This window comes from Leucopleurus acutus (assembly GCF_964270905.1).
Source record: "Leucopleurus acutus genome assembly, chromosome: 10".
Lineage (NCBI taxonomy): Eukaryota > Metazoa > Chordata > Mammalia > Artiodactyla > Delphinidae > Leucopleurus > Leucopleurus acutus.
This window is the reverse complement of record NC_139153.1, coordinates 16826836-16848941: the sequence shown is the minus strand read 5'-3', so window position 1 is coordinate 16848941 and position 22106 is coordinate 16826836.

The following is a 22106-nucleotide window of genomic DNA, read 5'->3' as shown; positions in this document are numbered from 1 at the left end:
CCTTAATGACAGCCTGCATGCAATTACTGCCTTTTGTAAGGTGGTATAAAGGCACAATCTCAGAACTCAGGGCAAAGCAACCCTCTAGAGCCATCACAGCCCAGATCTCCCCATAGGAGGGGCTTAGACTTTAATGTAACTGCATCACAGTTCACCTCCTTCCTTGGTTCAATCCTCTTCCCTTTATTCTCTCACAGGGCCTCATCCTGAGAGCACTCCCAACTAAACTTCCGGTATGCAGATCTCCGTCTCACAGTTGGTCTTCCAAAGAACACAATCTGAGGTACCTTCCAATTTTAGGAGTAAATCTTTGCAACATTCCTCAACAACTGTGACTGACACATCCATGTATTTCTATGCCATATATTAAAAATGGTGATCTGAGTCCTCCTGTTCTTTTTTTTTAAATCAGACATATATCATTTCAAGAGTCAAATGGAAAAAAGAACAGCGTAAAGATGATTTTCATAGTCTTGAGTTTGAGTCCTTAACCTGCTATTTAGTGTCTCTGACTTTGGGTAAATTACTTAATATCTTATATATATATACTATTTTCTTTACCTGTAACATGGTGTTAAATAAAGGGACCTGTGCTCAGGGAGTCATGTTAAGAACTAAATAATCAAAGGCACAAAAGGTAATAAGCATAGAGCTAAATAAAAATTAGCTATTATTTTCATAATTAAAGTTACTAGGAAAAAACTCACACCAGTGGGTTTAAGCCCCAGTTCTAACACTGTTAAAGCTTTACCAAGTTTCCTTGTCTAGCCTATACCTCGGTTTCCTGAACTGCAAAATGAAGAAAGCAGAGGAAGAACTGCTAAGCTATTTTCTCCAAAAAAAAAACCCTGTGATTCTTCAGATACAAAGACCCAAATGATCTGCATCAGTGGGGTTTTTGGTATTAACAACCCCGGGGATGCTGCTGATTCCTCGGCAGTGAAAAAGAGGCATTGGCCACCCCTGCTCCTCTGGGGCCTTGTTAGAGCCTTGCTCCCCAGCAGCTCAGAGGAACGCATGTTCTCAGGGACTTCGGTGTTTGGCAGTGGCTGTGGGTACCTTGTGACTTACCCAGCCTACCCCAGCGAGCAGCGAGCTCTGTCGCTGGCAGCCAGTCTTGACAGAACCGAAGGGTAAACATAGAAGATTCCAATAAACAAAGACAAACACAACCAACCTGGACCAAAAAAAAAAAGAAAAGAAAAGAAGGAAAAGCAACACTGAGCAATATTTTAGCACTTGTGCAGAGCACAAAGGAGAAAAAGAGTAAAGGAAGAAAGTCTGCCTCCTTAGAGGAAATGAATGCAGCCATTCTAATTTTACTTCGATTTTTTCCCGTCTCTTTTAGATGGCTTCCTGATCACACTATGCAATTGCTTAATATAATAATATAGATTGTGTGGCTCACCAAAGTGTATTTTAGGCACCCATTACCAGAATCATGGAGACAACTGTGTCGGTTATGATGGAATTTAGCATCCAAGACACTGGGGCACTCAAATTATCCGGAAGTCCAATCGCTGAGTCCAGAACATGCGTCTCCAAGGACAGTAAGATCTTGTATCATTTACTCAGAGGGAAACTCAATAGGCACGTTATTTTTCCTGTCACTATAAATCATGGCAGTACACAGTGTCAGCACCACCCAGGCTCTGAAGCCAGACAACCCTGGGTACAAATCCCAGCAGTGACCTCACTGGCTGGCTACCATCAGTTCCTCCTCTAGAACAGGAATAACAATGGCACCTACCTCTTGAGGACTAGATGAGTTAATACCTATAGAGCACCAAACGCAGTGCCTGGTAAAGGGTGATTGCCTGATAAGGGTTATTTTTTTAAATTTATTTTTTATTTTATATTGGAGTACAGTTGATTTAAAACGTTGTGTTAGTTTCAGGTGTACAGCAAAGTGATTCAGTTATACATATATATGTATCCATTCTTTTTCAGATTCTTTTCCCATATAGGTTATTACAGAATACTGAGTAGAGGTCCTGTGTTATACAGTAGGTCCTTGTTGATTATCTATTTTATATACAGTAGTATGTATATGTTAATCCCAAACTCCAAACTCCTAATTTATCCCCCCGACCTTTCCCCTTTGGTAACCATAAATTCATTCCATAAGTCTGTGAGTCTGTTTCTGTTTTGTAAATAAGTTCATTTGTATCATTTTTTAAGTTAGATTCCACATATAAGTGGTATCATATGGTATTTGTCCTTCTCTGTCTGATTTACTTCACTTAGTATGATAATCTCTAGGTCCATCCATGTTGCTGTAAATGGCATTACTCAGTTCTTTTTTTTTTTTTTTTGACAAGTGGTTATTGATTTTTTTAATTTATTTATTTGGCTGTGTTGGGTCTTAGTTGCGGCATGCGGGATCTTTCACTGTGGCACACAGGCTCTTTGTTGCTGTGCACGGGCTCCTCTAGTTGCGATGTGCCGATTTCTCTCTCTAGTTGTTGCGCGCAGGCTCTCTAGCTGCAGCACACAGGCTTAGTTGCCCTGCGGCATGTGGGACCTTAGTTCTCCAACCAGGGATCGAACCTGCATCCCCTGCATTGGAAGGCAGATTCTTAACCACTGGACCACCAGGGATGTCCCGTTAATTCTTTTTTATGGCTGAGTGATATTCCATTGTATATATGTACCACATTTTCTTTATCCATTCCTCTGTCGATGGACATTTAGGTTGCTTCCATGTCCTAGCTATTGTAAATAGTGCTGCAATGAACATTGGGGTGCATGTATCTTTTCAAATTATGGTTTTCTTCAGATATATGCCCAGGAGTGGGATTGCTGGATCATAGGTTAGCTCTAATTTTAGTTTTTTAAGGAACCTCCATACTGTTCTCCATAGTGGCTGTACCAATTTACATTCCTACCAACAGTGTAGGAGAGTTCCCTTTCTCCACACCCTCTCCAGCATTTATTGTTTGTAGATTTTTTGATGATGGCCATTCTGACCAGTACGAGGTGATAACTCATTGTAGTTCTGATTTGCATTTCCCTAATAATTAGCGATGTTGAGCATCTTTCCATGTGCTTTCTGGATATCTGTATGTCTTCTTTGGAGAAATGTGTATTTAGATCTTCTGCCCATTTTTTGATTTTTTTTTTTTTAATATTTAGCTGCTTGAGCTGGTTGTATATTTTGGAGATTAATCCCTTGTCGGTCACTTCATTTGCAAATATTTTCTCCCATTCTGTGGATTGTCTTTCCACTTTGTTTATGGTTTCCTTTGCTGTGCAAAAGCTTTTAAGTTTAATTAGGTTCCATTTGTTTATTCTTATTTTCATTACTCTAGCAGGTAGATCCAAAAAGATAACTTCAGACTATACTACAGAGCTACAGTAATCAAACAGTATGGTAGTGGCACAAAAACAGAAATATAGATCAAGGGGAACAGGACAGAAAGCCCAGAAATAAACCCGCACACCTATGGTTAGTTAATGTACAACAAAGGAGGCAAAAATATACAATAGAGAAAAGACAGTCTCTTTAGTAAGTGGTGCTGGGAAAACTAGACTGCTTCACATACAAGAATGAAATTAGAGCATTCCATAACACCATACACAAAAATAAACTCAAAATAGATTAAAGACCTAAAGGTAAGACTGATTACTATAAAACTCTCTGAGGAAAACATAGGCGGAACACTCTCTGACATAAATCACAGCATTATCTTTTTTGGATCTACCCCCTTATTATGGATGATGTTATTATTGATGATAACCTCAAGAGAAGTCAAGATATTTTTTTTTTTTTTTTTTTGCTGTACGCGGGCCTCTCACTGTTGTGGCCTCTCCCATTGTGGAGCACAGCCTGTGGACGCACAGGCTCAGCGGCCATGGCTCACGGGCCCAGCTGCTCCGCGGCATGTGGGATCTTCCCGGACCAGGGCACGAACCCGCGTCCCCTGCATCGGCAGGCCGACCCTCAACCACTGCGCCACCAGGGAAGCCCCCAAGATATTTTTTATACATGCCTCTGATGTCTTTTGTATAAATGCCTTATGATTTTTAATTTTACATATGAAATAAATTATATAATGAAATTTATGTCTATTTACACATGTACACATTTATGTGTATACATGAATGCAAACACAAATTTATAGAAATTTAGAAATAATCTATCAGTGCCTCCCATCTCCAGGCTATCACCCCAGGAAGAACTACCCTAGTCTCTTAACAGGATTATTGAAATTGACATTTAACTAGTCTGCTTCTACTCTTGCCCTCCTCCTTTTCATTCCCCTTTCAGTAGCCAAAGTTTAAAAACCAAATCAGCACTTAGCCCCTGGCTTCAAACTCTCCAATGGCTTCCCACTGTCAATGGAATAAAATCCAGACTCCTGACCATGGGCCACAAGGACCTCCACCTCTGGTCCTTGTCTCTCCCTGTAACCTCCTCTTCTTTCACGCTCAGGCTCCTGCACTACACTCCAGCCACTGTGGCCTTCTTCCTGTTCTTCAAATAAGTCAGATTTATTCCCTCCTCAGGGTACCTGCACTTGCTAAAGTCGGTCTGCGAATCTTCCTTCTGCCCCAGACTGGCTTTTCTTCTCATGTTTCTGGTCTCCACTCAGGAGAAGCCTCCTTCCAGAAGGGTCCTCCATCCCTCGCCTCCTCCATTACAAACCCTTGTTGCATCATCCTCATAACCATTATCACTCTCTGGTTTATGCCGTTCATTTATTTTTACATTTATTGTTCATCTCCTTTCCTTTCACATGGAAGCTCCATGAGAAAGGGACTGGGTATAGCCATCACATCCTCAGCACCTTCTACAATACTTCAGACATAGTTAAAACTCACCAGGTACTTTATAAATGAATGATTTCCTGAAATCATTTTTTTATAGAGCAAATGCCTTCTCATACACCAAGAGAACATACAATCATGTTTTTTATAGAAATGCATTTTATTTTTATTTCTACTGACCATATATTTCACAAGTAAGAAAGACTGAATTGGATTTAGTATTCAAAATGCAGCTCTGCATGAGTCGTAGAAAATGTTTCCAGAAGATATGAGTAAGCTATTCTCACAAATCTGACTCAGCCAGGACAGTAATTCACCTAAACCCTTGGGACTGAGATCCTATAAGCCTCTTGGCATATTCCCCGTATTTCCACCAGTCACATCATTTTATATTCTCATTCCCATTAGAAACGACTGACAACACAAAACAAAATTGCTAACATATTTGCAGGTAATGGATTCTAGTATATATGACTAGCTGTGAAAATAAACACAATCCTAGTTTTACACAGTCAGATCTGAGTAAAAGTAAATTTAGACCTGCTTTGGTTGCATCTGGTGTTACTTTCATAATTTCCCAAAATAATACTGTTTTTCTCCCTTTTTAAATTTCTCATTTGTGTGTGTTTTCTTCCCCCTTTAAATCTTTCTTTTGGTGTCTAAAGGGAAAGCACACACATCATTTTTATTTCTTCTCTGTTTGCCAAAGAATTAGATGCTATGGCAACAGCACCCAGAAAATGATTACTGAAAATAATTAGGACCTAGGCATTGACACAAATTATATCCAGGTAATAAATTTAAAAGAAAAAAATGAGGGGCTAATGATGGGGCCAGAAAGGTAAATCCTTTTGCTCAAAAATAAGCTGGTGAAAGCTTCTATACTCTTGAAAACACTGGCTGCACAAGGTTTTTCCTCTCTGCCTGTCCCTTTGCAACCCTGGCTCAGCACTGAACTCTGCCTGGATGCTTTATGTTAACACAATTACAGAGCACTTTCACTCAAGTCACCGGGAGTGCCTCTCCCTCCAGGACACTTTAACTTCTCCAACCCTTTCCTTCAAAGCAGTTCAGACAAAAGAGAGAAAAAATTACTGTATTTGACCTTAAATCTAATCACCTGAATTTCAGTGCAATTAAAAGCAGTCAAAATGTAAACCCCCCAGTGAGCTTCTATTAGACAGGCTAGGAGACACTGAGGCATCCCCAGCATGCAAAGAGAGAACGCCCATTTGAGAATAATGATAAAGCAGCTGCAGATGTTCAGTCAATTAGATCGCCTGATTAGCTCAACGTTCCAATGCATCATGCAACTCAATAATGGGTTGCCCCCCCACCCCGTTCCTTTTCTGGGGGAATGGCTTTAAACAGCATACCCAGCACAGATGCTGGGTTCCATCTATTTGTTTCTACACATTCTGCTACTCAACCCACCTCTTCTTTCATGCTTCTTTTGGTTGCCAAGTTGCAGATGTTTCTGCCTTCTCATTTCCCCTCTTCAGAGTACCTTTTTCATTTGAAACCCAGTAAGCCAAAAAAAAAAAAAAAAATCATATTAATTCTTCAAATTGTGGGAGTTAAAAACAGACACATCACTGTCTATTGAAAAGGTTACATCTGCAAGTGCCAAGTTCCAGGATGTTACTGCTAAGTAAGAATGGAATCCACTTTCCAGTCACCCTCACATTCCCATTGCAGGTGGAGTGGACTTCTGCCATTCTGTCTGGGTAGCCACCATCCTCATTTCCTACACATGAGAGCTCTCCCCAAATTCTGAGGCAGTATCTCCCAGAACAGAACGAGAAACCTATTTTTTTCAGTCACCAGAAACCTATTTTCCCAGGAGCCCATGACCTAGGCTCTGACCAGTAAATCCACCCTCCCCAGACTCTGAATGGGAAGCTTATGGCACAGAGTCACAGGGACTGACAGCATCCATCTCAGTAGAGAGGTATGGCCATGGTGGTACATTTCCTGGAGAACACACAGCAGCGATTCTAGCACCTGGATCTTATACGGGTCAAGATATTCATGACAAAAGGTGTGAGGTCCACGGTTTTTGGCTGTGTAAATTCTTGGCTTAGCTCTCTGGCCCTGAGAGATATTTTCTCCTTCACTTATTAAACATCCTTTAAATAAATTCCCTTTCTGCTTAGACAGGTAGAGTCAGCCTATACTGCTTACAAATTAAGAATCCTGACAAATATGGCCAGAGGAGAACAATGATATGTGATGGTTAGCATATAAGCTGGTACAAAGAAACACATCATGCAGTGACCCAAATAAGACAGACACTTTTTTTTTCTCTTAACTGTCCACATGTCAGATGTCAATAGCTCTGTGCCATAACGTCACCCAGGGATCTAACTTCCTTACAGCTTTTTCCGTCCTCCTCCTCTGCAAGGTCCAGTTTAGCTTCCACCATTTTCACAGTTCAACACAGAGGAAAAGGAAAATAGTTGAGTGGAGTACAAGTAGTTTTCTTTTCTGATTTTTTTCCTACTACTGCTGTAAAAAAAATTCCACAAACACAAAAAATTCCACAAAGATCCTAAACTTATTACCTTGCAGTTCTGGGGCTCTGAAGTATAAAATGGATCTTATGAACTAAAATCAAGGTGTCAAAAGCATTCCTTCTAGAGGTCTTCCAGTTTCTAGAGGCTGCCTGCATGCGTTGGCTTCGGTCTCCTTACTCCATCTCAAAGCCAACACTCTAATCTCTGCTTTCATTACACCTCTATGACCCTGATCCTCTGCAGCCCTCTTTATAGGGACTTCTGTCATTACACTGGGCCCACCCACCTGGATAATCCAGGAGGCCATCTAAAGATTCTTTAATTAATTGCATATAGAAAGTTCCTTTTGCCACAGAAGTTAACACACGTATTCACAGGTTCCAGTGATTAGGACATGGGCACACTTGAAGGACCATCATTCGATGAACCACAGAATGGAACCCAGAAGTAGAACTTATCATTTTCACTCATATCCCACCAATCTGAAATTAGCCACATGTCCACCCCTAGCTGCAAGGGAGCCTGGACATTTCAAAAAACCTTGTGAACTTGTGCCCTGCCAAAACTTAGTAATAATGGTAATGGGCAAGGTTTTCTGTAACTGAAAGGAAGATGAGAGGAATGGAAACTAAGTGTGCCAGTCAAGGTTGTCCCAGCAAGAGAGAGATGGCAGATTCAAAAGGTGTAACTGAGAAGAGTTCAGTCAAGGAACTATTCACAAATGTATGAACAAGGTTAAAGAAAATTATCGTGGGATATTATGTTAAAATTAGCAACAGCTGAGAGCTCTTACCACTCGTAGGCCTAAAGGGGCAAAGGGAGGAATGTATGTCTCCTAGGGCTGCCATAACAAAGTACCACAAATCAGCTGACTTAAAATAACAAATTTATTCTGTCAATGTTTTGGAGGAGAGAAGCCTAAAATGATGGTGTTGGCAGGGCCAGGCTCCCTCCAAAGGCTCCAGGGAAGAACCCTTTCCCTACCTCTTCAAGCTTCTGGTTGTTGCTGGCAATCCTTGACCTCCTTCAGTCTGTACCAGCATAACCCTGACTCCATCTTCACATGGTCCTCCACTGGTCTTTCAATCTCTTTCTCTATCCTTCTAAGGACACTGGACACCAGTTCTTGGGTTTATTTAGGGGCCCACCCTAGTCTAGTATGACCTCATCTTAATTTGATTACCTCTGCAAAGATACTATTTCCAAATAACGTCATATTCACAGGTATAGGGGGTGAGGACTTCAACACAGCTTTTTGGGGGGTACATAATCCAACCCACAATAGAGGTTTTACCAGGCACTGAAGAGGGGCTCTAGCTTAACAGAGGGCTGTGTATGAGAAGCTGTGGCCTCCAGTTCACGAACAAAACCAGTTTATGACAACCCAACATGGATACAGATGATGGAGTGATCACTGTGATTGCACTCTCCTCACTCTCGTCTGATGTCTTGCCATCCACTGGCTGATCTCAACTAGAAGGTGGGGCTGGGCAGCAAGAAAGTCCATTAGAGTAATCCATACGAGTCAGCCTCTCAGGGCACAGAGCTGACTGGAGAGGGGTATAGAATGGATGTGGAAATGCAGAGTCTGCGATAGCGGGCACTTAAAGCTTCTGCCACAGGGACCGTCATGAACACAACACTTCAAGAGGCCTCCTAACTCTTGATAGATGTGTATCAGGCAGCAATCAACTCACCATGTTTGAGTTCCTGCTGTGCGACACATACCAGGATAAGCACTAGAGCAACTACAAAATCTGAAATATGGCACCTACGGTGACTTAGTTGGTGGAGAACAGAAGGCACCTGCCTATCTTCCAAGAGGTAGGCCCCTTTGAATCTTGAGAAGATAAAGGGTGAAGGCTTTTTTCACAAGATCATTTCCTCTGCTGACAACCTGATGACGGCTTCTGGGTATCTGTTTTCAAGATGCTCAGAGTTTCATGGAGGAGACACACAGCTCAACAAAAACAATTTTATGGGAGATTTAAGAGTATGTAAAAGAGCTAAGAGAATACAAAGAGGGAACAATTTGCTGGGTTCAATACACTGTTGGTTATAATTTACTGGATTCCCTCTCCTTGAAAAATTGGTAATCTATGAAAAATAACTATAGGAGTATCTGCATTAGCAAGATTGGAACAGTTCTTGGTCTTTCTCTGTAAACTGGGAGTTAGTAACTGAGGTCCACTTGGTGACTGCTCTCAAGAACATAGTTCCTAATGGCAGTCCCAAGACTTTCTAAACCAAAAGAGAAGGAGATTGTTAAGCATTTTGGCAGCCATCAATGTTCTATGACTGCAAGACAATATTGTATCAGTGCTGTCCAGCAAAGAAATTGTTGTGTTTAATAATTCTTTTAAAAAGTATGTGACATTTAAGTAGGGATTCCTAAGTGATTTAACAACAGCAAATGGAAATATTCTCATTTGTATTTAAAGAAAGGCTAATGCAGACTCTAAATACGTGTGTTTGCACTTCAATGTGAGCATATGTATATGTGTTTGGGGAGAACAATTTCCTTCACTCCTTCCATGTGGACTAAATCTCATTAACTTACTAGTGCACTTCTTATTCCCCTCGTCCAGGCGATGTGGAGTGACAAGTGCCTGGTCCTGTCGGAAACAATAAACTGAACACGCTCAGCTCACTACATGCTGCTCTCCTTTGATTCCAAGCTCGTTCTACTGATGTTCTGGAACAGGGTCTGTGCAGTGAGGCCTACCCTGTACATCTTTGCTTACTAGAGGACAGACACATGTGCTAGTTCTAGGGCTCAGCCTTAACAAGCCCACTTAGCCAACAGCACTAAAACTCTGCTCTCCCACTTGGCCTCTACCAGTAACAAAGGTAACAATTTGGCTTCCATAGCCTCTTCTTTGCTTTATTTTCCATTGTTTCAGAATGTGAGTAGGCGAAGAGGTTCTATTTATTGGGGGCCCTCTCAAAGCCTTCAGCCTTCAGTGAGCCATCTCAGGGTGATATGAAGTACACATCAAAGTGCCAAAGTTGCTGTAGCAAATGGTGCTCTCAAACACTAAGACCTGTGGCTTCTAGTCTTAGATTTTAGAATGGGGGTAAGGAAAATGAATGTTGATGGCTGAGTCTTGGACTTTAGTGTATGGGAAAAAAAAATTATTTTTTAAAAAAATATTTATTTATTTGGTTGTGCTGGGTCTTAGTTGCAGCAGGCAGGCTTCTTAGTTGCGGCCCCAGGGCTCCTTAGTTGCGGCTCTCCGGCTCCTCAGTGGTGATGTGCGGGATCCTTAGTTGTGGTATGTGAACTCTTAGTTGCAGCCTTCATGTGGGATCTAGTTCCCTGACCAGAGATCAAACCCAGGCCCCCTGCATTGGGAGCGTGGAATCTTATCCACTGCGCCACCAGAGAAGTCCCAAAAATAAATGTTAATGGTTGGATAAACATTATGTGAGGCCAAGAGGGTTCAACAGCCATGACCTGAGAAAAAGAATTCAAGCCTGGGGCCTATGGTAACTTGAACTTGGAGGATTTAGGGAATACGGTTGGTATTCTACCAAGATCCACTGGGATCCATTTGACAGGTCCTGTGTGTCTCACTCCCAGTTTCTGTATGCTTTGTGTCTAGACATTCATACCTGTCACCTGTAACCTCCATTAAAGGCCTCTCCTTGTGTTACTAGAGATGGATCACCTTTACAAGCACAGAACAGAAAATGCCTGGGAATTACATCCCTTGGTGTGACCCAAAGCCAATAGCTGAATGTGTGGAAAGCCCAGGCCCCTTCCCTTAAAATGGGACAGACTTTGGCGGGTAATTTACACTGCAAGTTCCTCGCAGGATCAGGATCAGCCAGGATTTGCCCTGAATCTGCCCACTGCTTGGCTTATTCCCCTTTCCTGTCCTGTTCCTTACTTACCTACCAGTCTCTTCAGGACACATTTCCTCAAAAACTCACTAGCACAAACGTCCTCACCTAGGGGTCAGTGTGCGGGTATCCAACCTAAGAAAGAGACACCAGAGCTTTGCCCCAAGTGAGTAACTATTTCTACAGAGGCAGGAACTAAAGCACAACCCGGGCCTTAAGCACAAGTGCAGAGGCAGGTAAGCCAAGCCAGACAGCAGTGGCAGGGGAGGCAGGACTGTTTCCAAACAGGTGAGGTGGGCGGCCTCAAGCCTCAAGGGCCGGCTGTGGCAGTTGACTAAGGAGACACCGTATTCCTGGACAAGACTGCGGCCAAGATTTTATCGCAGAAGAAAAAACCTTGGTAGGCTTTGGGAGGCAAAACAATTTTTGCAATTTTTAACAGAATTTCTCCACTTGCCACACAGAACTGGAGCGCCAGGCCGAGGTCAGCAGCACTAAGTCCAGAGCCCTAGAAGCCATTCTGTATTCTGCGTCACAGGCAGGAAGTTGTGGTAAGACTCACACTGAAGTCCTTTTGCTTGTCCACGGGTTCAAGGACAGAAAGCCCGCAAATTACTCAGTGACTTTAAAGTATGATCATAGAGGTGGGTGAACTAGTAAGGTCTGGGTCTTGAGGAAACATGGAAGAGGAATAAATAGAATTCGAACCAGTTTTCAAACACAAGTACTGGTCTTCAATAGCCCCGGAGGCACAAGCTTCAGCAGAACTGACAGTAGCCTCCAGTCCAAGGATCAGCTAAGGAGACACTTAGGTAGCAGAAGGGTTACAGAGGCGAGGAAGTGAAAATGCCCAGCATCAGGAGAACTGCTGCATCGAGAGATAAAGCCCACGCTCCACTCAGTGCTCGACGGAGTGAAAATGAACACACGTCTACTGGATAAGATAAATAAGACCTACTAATTAGAGCTACCATCGCTGCAATTTTTTTTCACTTTGCGTATTAATTTTCTGTTGCTGCGTAACAAATTACCACACATTTACTGGTTAAAACAATACAAATTTATGCTCTCACAGTTTCTGTGGGTCAGGAGTCTGGGCACGTTTTGGCTGCATCCTTGGCTCAGGGTGTCACCACGATGACCTCAAGGTGTCAGCTGAGGATGTGACCTCACCCAAGACTCGGGGTCTTCTTCCACGATGACTCGGGGTGTTGGCAGAATTCAGTTTCTTGAAGTTGTAGGACTAGGTTCACGTTAACTTGTTAGCTGTCGACCAAGGTCCACTCTTAGCTCCTGGAGTTCGCACCCGAGTCTTTGCCACATAGGAACCCAAGACAGTCCACAACATGGATGTCTGCTTCCTTCTAAGCCAAAGGAAACTCATCCCTCTGCAACCAGTTGGAGAAAATGCTCTGCTTTTAGAGGCTTACCTGATTAGATCAGGCCCACCTGAATAATCTCCCTTGTGTCATATATAAGGTAACAGAACCAAAAAAGTGAGATCTCATTATACTCAGAGTTCCACCCATATTCAATTAGATTATAAGTACACCAGAGGCTCAGGAGTCTTGGGGCCACCTTACAATCCTGCCTACTACACTTTGCAAAACAGAGTAATGTCCAAAATACCATTCTCTGAGTTAGAAAAGCCGTATGCAAAGGTGGATTCTTCTACTAGGTACGGCACATGGATAGCGTCAACTTGAAGCTCTTATGAAGAGACAGAGTTTCTGTTCATGGGGAAGATTCTGCAAGTGAAGCTGAAATCAAGATACTCTAGCAGCTTCTCTTGGTCTTGGAGCATTGGGTCTCTGGCAACATTAAATGCTGGGTTCCACAAACATATGCTGCCTAGGATAACTGCCCTGGAGACTTGAGACAGGCTTTTTTTTTTTTCCAACTCAGATTATGTCGCAGTGGAGCCAATGTTGTGTGATAATCTTGTGTGTCACATTAACTCTCTGGCTCTTTTAAACGAAAAGGCATCAGAGTCTTGGCCTCAATTTCTGAGGTCTTCCTTCCTCAAACTGCAGGGATCACCAATTTTCCGAGGCATCACTTAGAATAAATTGGAGGGGATGGATTTTGGAATCTACTGTTACTAACGGTTTTGAAATTGTAACTGAAAGACAAGGAATTTGATTGCAGATTTTAATGCATTTGAACTTGAACGTGTTTGCTATTTAACTTCTGAGAAGGATCTGACTTTTAGACTGAACATTTTCCTTGGGTATATGATAATAGAGCATTTATTCATGTTTAAATTTAAGGCATTTCTAAGAACAAAATATAGAACTCAAAAGAACAGAAACATCATAGTGTGTCACATCTGCATGGATAAGTGCTTTTACATGAAACTATAATTTCTGAATTACGTATATCTGTATATGTGTGCTCGGTAACAATATAAAATACACTTCATACTGTAAACTGCAGTAAATGTAATTTGAAAGCCGTTTAATACATCTAGAGTGTTTCATGTGGTCTCTGGCACATAACAAGCATCACTGTATTTCAGACAGTGTTCCTATGATCAGCAGCATCAGAATCAGTGGCTCTCACCCTGGCTTGACCACTGGATCATCTGGGAGCTTTAAATCTCCTGGGAATGCTTGCTTCCTCACCCCTACCCCACGCACCCAGATTCTAATGTGACTGGCCTGGGATGTGGCCTGGGTTTTTATGAAGATGGTGATTAGCTTGGTGGTTCAGACCTACAGCTTGGCCTTTCATTGTTGTGTCACCCTGGACAAGCCACTTAACTTCTCAGGATTCAGCTCCTCCATCTGTAACATGGGAACTATTTTATTGCCTGCTTTATAGAACCCTTTCATAACAGAGTTATTATGAGGCTTTAATGGCTTAATATACGTAAAGCACTTAGCATAATGCCTGTCCTCTATGTTCACAAAGTGGTAGCTATTATTCAGACACATTAAAAACCTATCACAACAGGAAACATGAACTCATATTTATTGATGACTTTTGTCAAAAATAATCTAGTCATTTCTTTAGATAATACACATTAGGAACCATCATTTTACACTCTGAAACTAGGAAACAAAACTTACAGAACTTGAGGTCTCTCTTTGATTAACACCAATTATAAATCCCATGTTAACATACTTTGTCACTTTCTTCCTGTTCAACTATTAGTTGCCCAAGTTCATCTTTTCTCTTTCTGGCTTTGCAGGCTTTCACAGCTGTCAACTAAGGCATAATATTATTAAATGTCTCACTGGTGGCTTTAGGTCATATACTGACCTCTGCCTTAACTGCCCCACCATCTGTGCTCCACCTGCCGTGGGCCCCAAGCCTTTGCAAATCTTCTCATCAACTTCTTTAGGGTCTCTGAGTTACTTCTAAATGAGTAAAGGAGCCTGCCTTGCTTTTCTACTTTCTTCACTAAGAACTACTATACGCAAAGGTCACCAACTTACATACATAATGCAATTCAGTTTCCTGGGTCTCCACGGATGGCTAAGTTAAAAGCAAATGCCACTTTTCACCCATCAGGTTAACAAACATTTTAAAATCTGGTAATATCAAATACTGGTAAAAAGTAGGCCAATGAGAACTCTCCTGTACTGCTTGAGGGAATGAAATGAGTGCTATCGCTTTGAACGGCAACTGGAAATTATTCAAAATTTAAAATGGACTTATCTTTGCATGATACACTTACTGATGAATCAACAATTAATTCTGAATATCACATGAAAAAGAAATCTTCCCACATTTGAAGAAAGAGGCATAGCCCGTGACATTCACTGCAGCCCTGGGACCAATAACAAAAAGCTGGGACCAATATAAATGTTCATCAGAAAGCGAATGGCTAATTAAACTATGATATATTCCACTACGGGATAAAAGGAAGAGTTTGATCTACTTACAACATAACATAATGTTAAGTGATAAAAGGATGATGCAGAATGACACATTATGACATTAGTTTTTTAAGAGAACATACAACACTACTGTGTGTGTATGTGCAAGTGTGTGTGTGTTCGCAAAAAAGGCCCACAACACACAAATGCAACTCTTAAATTTGATTATCTCTGGAATGGTGGGGAATTTTACCTGCTATTTGGATTTTATTAAAGGATATATTTATTAATTGTATAATTAAATACTTATTTACCAAATTCCAATTTTTATAATAAGAATAACTGACCTCTATTCTTCTCCTCCCCTTGCAGCAGATAAACTGGTGATAAGTGAAACCTTTTATGAGAAGCCAGGAGAAGCCAGGGGACGAGGTGCCTGCCTGCATGCACGCATGGGAGGATACCTGTAATCTAGAGAATGAGTAAAGTCTGAATTCATCTACCTTTTAAGTAGTTCTCTGTGAGTACCTGGGGGGACTGCAAGAGCCATATTTAAATCGCCATATTGGAATACATTTAGTGCTTAGACGGACTGAAGAGAATGGAAGTTCCTGTCTTATCTCCACAGAGCAAGTGGGGATAGCAGTTTCCATAAGGCACATGATTCCCTGCCTGAATGCCTAAAGCCCAGAGCTGTGTGCCTCCTACCCAAACCAATGGAGGGGATCAACTGGACACCACTAAATTGGGAAGGACCTATTTAACCTGAAGGACAGCCCAAGCCTCAGGAAAGGACATAAAGAGATTGGCACAGCAGACTATGTCTGAAGATGGCATGAGATGGGGGTGGGCGACAGGGCAGGATAAAGAAAGGAAAGACTCTTTAATTGTGTAAGCTTTCATAAGCACCAGCTCCAAAACACTGGGCTACCACAGTGTAAGCTCAATGCATTCCCTCTGCATTTATATTTCAGAATCTGTATAATAAGTCACAATCACCACTGGTATTCTGATTACGGAAGATAAATTCTGTAGGAATGAAAGCTTAGAGTAGTCAATGCCCGAGCCAAGCTATATAATAGTCTAGGAGTCATGGTCTACCTATACATGAAAATGTTTTCAAAGGTTCAAGACATGTAAAAGTTATACTCGACTCAAATATCCAACAGTCAGAGACTGATTAATAAATTATGGTATACCCACTACTGGAATATTATGTTCCTATTAAAGGAGGTAGTGGAGAAAGAGCTTGTTCAACATAGAAAACTGCTCAACAGAAACAAGAAGTGATGAATTTCAACAGAGGTGCCCTGAAGCAGACAGCCTAGGACTGAATCTAGGATATGTCATTTGTGATCTGTGGAAACTTCAGCAAATCTCCTAGCAAGTCTCTTAGCTAAGACTTCAGCAAGACTCTTAAGCTGTGTCTTAGTATTATAAAGCATCTGACCCATAGAGGCTGTTGTGAGAATTAAATTTATTTACACACACACACACACACACACCCCCCTCAGAAGGGTGCCTTGGACTGAGTAAGTGCTCAGTAAATAACAGCTGTTATTATTAACATTATCATTACTCAAGAACTGCCATTAAATGGCACAAAAAGCTCATAAGTCAATGAAACATTTTCCCGTTTTGAAAAAGCATATAGATTTATACATCATCTATATTGATACAGAAATAGCTCAAATACTCAAAAACGTATATGTATATATCAAAACTCAATGATATAGGAACCACTGAAAAGAAAAACCAGCTACTGTTATTGAGTACTCTTTATTTCTTCTCTTATTTGAACAGGACAGCTGTTCAAGCCAGATCCTCAATGTTTAATTTCTGGCTTGGCTACTTGTTAGCTTGTAACCTTGGGAAATTTACTTAACTTCTCTGGGCCTCAGTTCTCCTCATATGTCAAACGGTAATAACATTTATATCTACATGAAATGAGAATGAAATACTTATTTAAAAATCGTGCTATTTACCATGCCACATGGATCACTGAAGATCAAATGATTTAAATATACATGCCAGACATAAAAGCATCATGTCAATTTTTGCTTTCTATCACAAGTCTAAAAAATGGTTAGAGGCTTCCCTGGTGGAGTAGTGGTTAAGAATCCGCCTGCCAATGCAGGGGACACGGGTTTGAGCCCTGGTCCAGGAAGATCCCACATGACACGGAGCAACTAAGCCCATGAGCCCCAACTACTGAGCCTGCGGTCTAGAACCCGTGAGCCACAATGACTGAGCCCGCATACCACAACTACTGAAGCCTGCGAGCCTAGAGCCTGTGCTCCACAACAAGAGAAGACACCGCAATGAGATGCCCGTGCACCACAATGGAGAGTAGCCCCTGCTTGCCGCAAGTAGAGAAGGCCCTTGCACAGCAATGAAGACCCAACGCAGCCAAAAATCAATATATCAATAAATGAATTAAAAAGAAACTGGTTAGAATTTTCAGATGACATGACCTTATAAACAGAAAATCCAAAAGAATCAACAAAATAACTATTAGAACTATACGTGCACAATGGAACATTATTTAGCAATAAAAAATAAAACACTGGGCTTCCCTGGTGGCGCAGTGGTTGAGAGTCCGCCTGCCGATGCAGGGGACACGGGTTCGTGCCCCAGTCCGGGAAGATCCCACATGCCGCGGAGCAGCTGGGCCCGTGAGCCATAGCCGCTGAGCCTGCGCGTCCGGAGCCTATGCTCCGCAACGGGAGAGGCCACAACAGTGAGAGGCCCGCGTACCGCAAAAAAATAAAATAAAATAAAATAAATAAAACACTGATACATTCTACAACAAGGATGGACCTGGAAAACATAATGCTAAGTACAGGAAGCCAGATACAAAAGGCCACTTATTGTATGATTCCATTTATCTGGACTTTCCAGTGTCAGAAAATCCATAAAGACAGAAAGTAGATTAGTCATTGGTAGGAACTGGAGGGGGAGGAGGATAGGAAGTGATTCCAATGGGTACAGAGTTCTGTTAGGGTGATTAAAATTTCTGGAATTAGACAGTAGTGACGGTCACACAACCTTTTGAATATGCTAAAACCCACTGAACTGTACACTTGAAAATCGTGAATTAAATGGTAGGTGATTTATACTGTATTTCAAGAAAAAACTACTGCTTAGAACGCTTTTAAAGAACTGAACTTCTTTAATTCCTGGCCATATTTCATCGTGACGAAACCAAAGCCACTTAGGTTTGCCTTTGAACTTAAAGATTTTCCCATAGAATTCATGTCATTTTTCTCTAACAAGGTTTTTCTTTTTCCCAGTGTCGTACCTATGTTTTCAGTCATTCCAGTAGCCCCAATCACGTTTGCAATCAGATGTTACCAAACTGAATTAACCTATTTTTGTAAGATTCTTGGAAAAATCAGCTTTTACCAGACATTTCTTGAAGGATCCACATTACCTCCCTATACTTAGTCCTACCACTGAAAAAAAATTAAAACTGTTGGTGAGAAAGTGAATATGAGATATTAAAGAGCATATTGATAATTGTGATGAAAATATATGCGTTTCTCCAAAGAATTTTCTACCTATTAAAAATAAAGTGATTAATTTTTAAGATATGTAATTGTGAATCACCGCCCCTTCAGTCTCTCGCACAAGTGCACACACACGCACCCCTACACACATGATGTTTCAAACTGTGGAGCCAAATCGTTTGTGGCTCCTTGATTTAGGGGGGATATCTCAATACCTGGCTTTGTTCCCCAAAATTTCCTTCATTTTTGGGTGTCCCTGTCTTAAACTATGTGAAATCCTTCTGAGAGGTTTCTCAGCCCACAGAGTTACTATGGAAATACCCGCTATCCCAGCCCACGGGGTTCCAGGGAACCCAGCACCTTTACTTTTTCAGAGCCGAGCCTGGGTGGGTAAACTGTTACTAGCATGGCCATTGTGGTACCCAGAGCTCAGCTTTCCTAGGTACCCTATACATTCTGCAGCCCCAACCAAACCTCCCCCACAGCCCAGGAAGATTCTACCACCTGTGGAGGGTTGGCCACAGGCACTACTGCTTCCAACACCCAAGACCTCCACCTTCTTCTGTTAGGTTCCCTTCTCCTGCCTCCTATGAGCACATTCCCCTCCCTCCTCATCCCTCTCCTCTTCCTTTTTCCTTCCCTCATATCCAGAATCTGAAATTTTTCCTGAGAGGCAGTGCAGAGGAATATAGTAGGAAAATCACACAAATTTATATCTTCAGAAATTATCCTGCCAGGCAGATATGTGAAAATAAATACAGGTCTCTGACATAAGCATATCAAATAAACTTCCAATATTTTCATCAGTAAAATGAAAGAAGTTGGAGAGCTAATCTTCCTAGCCTCTTCCTTCCCATTTAAAAGAGAAAAAAAAAAATTCAATATTACATATAATATGTCTAGTTAAAATGGAACAAGAGAAATTCACCCCCAAAACCTAACCAGACTAAACACAATTTTTTGAGTATAGGAAAAAAATAATCCTTAATCTAGCCACAAGCAAGGAAGAAACAATTTCACAAATCAATAGAAATTGAAATTACATTAATCATTTATATGTAAACCAGAAAAGAAGTTCTTTTAATGGCTGAGATAAAAATTAAAGTGATCGTACATTTTTTTTCTATTAAAAAAGCCCTTAAACTGTATCTACTCTTCTAAAAAGTTTGTATTTCTGATATCATAATTTTAAATTTATACTAAGTAAAAAAAGGCGGGGGGGGGGCACATACCCTGATGCTTAATGATTTTTTTTTCTATTTAGAAAAGACAAAAAGTATTCCTATGCACTGTTTTTAAACAAGTGCATGTTTTTCTTTTTTTGTGGTTTTGTTTGGTTTGGTTTTGGCCGTGCTGCACGGCTTGTAGGATCCTCCTAGTTCCAGACCAGGGATGGAACCCAGGCCCCCAGGGTGAAAGCCTCAAGACCTAACCACTGGACTGCCAAGGAATTCCTTTTTTTTTTTTTTTTAACAAGTACATGTTTTCAAAGAAACAAATTCAAAGAAAGTCTTAAATCCTACTTCCCTACTTTCCAGTATAATGTTTATTTTCTGGGCTCAGACTCCCACTTTGAAGCTGATTTTACTTCTCAGATTAACCGCCAATTCCTGAAGAATCTTAGTGACCATCTTTGACTTTCTAAGGAGAAGCAGCAGAGAATTCATAAGCAGAGTCTTCCTACTATACCTGAGAGTAATGTAAATAAACACCTCCTGGGAGTTTACGGTATCCCTACTTCATTCAGGAAGGAAAACAAAACACACACCTCTCCACAGAGAACGATCCACTTGCTATACCCAGAATACAAAGTCAAGTCCTCATGACCTAAAATCAGGAGAAATGCCATTCAGGGAACCATGCCACAGATGTTTTACATGAATGGATAAACTAATATCAAATGAGTATCAAATGCTTCCATGCACTATAAAAATGAAGACCTCACTAAAACAGATTGTTAATCCAAGGGATATCAGCAGTTTCTTTCTTGGAAGTTGTGATTTCTAACTGCTCAAACTTCCCAAGTGATTGCATTAAAATGCATCTGGCTTCATTCCTCGATTGGCTTCACAGCATTACTTATTCTATTATACATTTTCAACAGTGAAGGAAAGAGAAAGAATTATAGTACGTGTATGTTACTGAAATGACCTCAAACCCAAATAGCATAGTTCTCTCTCATTTAACCAATGCATATTTCATTTTTACTACCACACAAAAGCTCAAGTTATTCTAAATTATTCATGATCACTCCTTCCCAGTAACATCCATATGTTCTCACTCACCCAAAAAAGAAAAGCCATTTCCATTCTTGATGAGTAGCATTTCTAACCTATCACCTTTCTTTACAATGAAAGAAGGTTTTGTATTTCAAAAAATAATCATTATAACATTGGCAAAAGCTAAAGACTTGTGTCACATACTAGCATTAGTTTTTGGCAAAAGTTTTCTCCTGAACCAACGATGGATGTTACTGACAGAAACCTATGATTAGATATTTTAATATTAATTATGTTACCGATATATATGCAGTTTGCAGAATCTTGAAACGTGCTTGGCACAAGGCAAGCATTTTATACATATTTGTTGAATTTACTAATGAATATCTAACTGATGTAAGTTTCATTTTAGATTTTTTATAAAGGATATATTTATTTTAAATTTTCTATATTCCATTACGATAAATTTCTGATAAATCCATATCAGTCTGCAAAGTAAACATTAAAAATAGCAACTTCCTTATAAGGTAAAGCTAATGCTCTCTTTTAACTCCCTATTTTAAAAGCCTAAATGATTGTATACTGAAATTTCTCATTTTTGTTAAGCAAGTTATCAATAGAGATAGACTATTAAACAGCCCTGTAACCAGACTCTGGCTATAAAATATAAAAGAAGAAGTTGAAGCTATAAATACACTATAGGAAAGAGTGCATAAATAAAATAAAGTCCAGTATCATACTACCAGATGCCACAGTCAAAGGTTCCTCCATTGTTGGAAATTCATGTAAAAAATTACAAGTAACACACAACTTAAGGAGATTCTCATGCAATGCAACACTTCCAGTAGTGAATTAATGAAATCCTGTTCTGTGAAATACTGACAGGTCATCTAGAGTTAAATGACAGGAGTGTTCCTCCATACAGTGGAATATGGACATCTGTTCTCTACAAGCCCATGCTACAAATTCATTTACAATCACATTCATTAACCTGAGAGTATTGCATCAAGAAATCAGGAATCATTAACAATTCACAGCTGGCTACAGTGGCATGTTCCAGAAAGGTTAAAGTGACATAAAGGACCCCATGACTTATTATATTTTCTATGTGTTCTGGAAAGGACTTAGGGAAGGGGACAAAAATTACAAGGTTTTAATCACCAGCTGCAAAAGTTTACCTAGTTTTAAAAGATTTACCTAGCTTTAATTTAAAAATCCCATGTTTGTGGATTATACCTCAACAAAGTTAAAGAATTAAATAAGTAAATAAATTTTTAAAAATTAAAATGGTGAATTCATCCATTCACACACAGGAGTCGTGTGAATACATGTATGCCAATATGTGACACTCTTACCTAAACAACAACTGAGTTAAATGTAAACAGACTACTTTCTGCAATTAAAAGGCATAGACTATCAGAC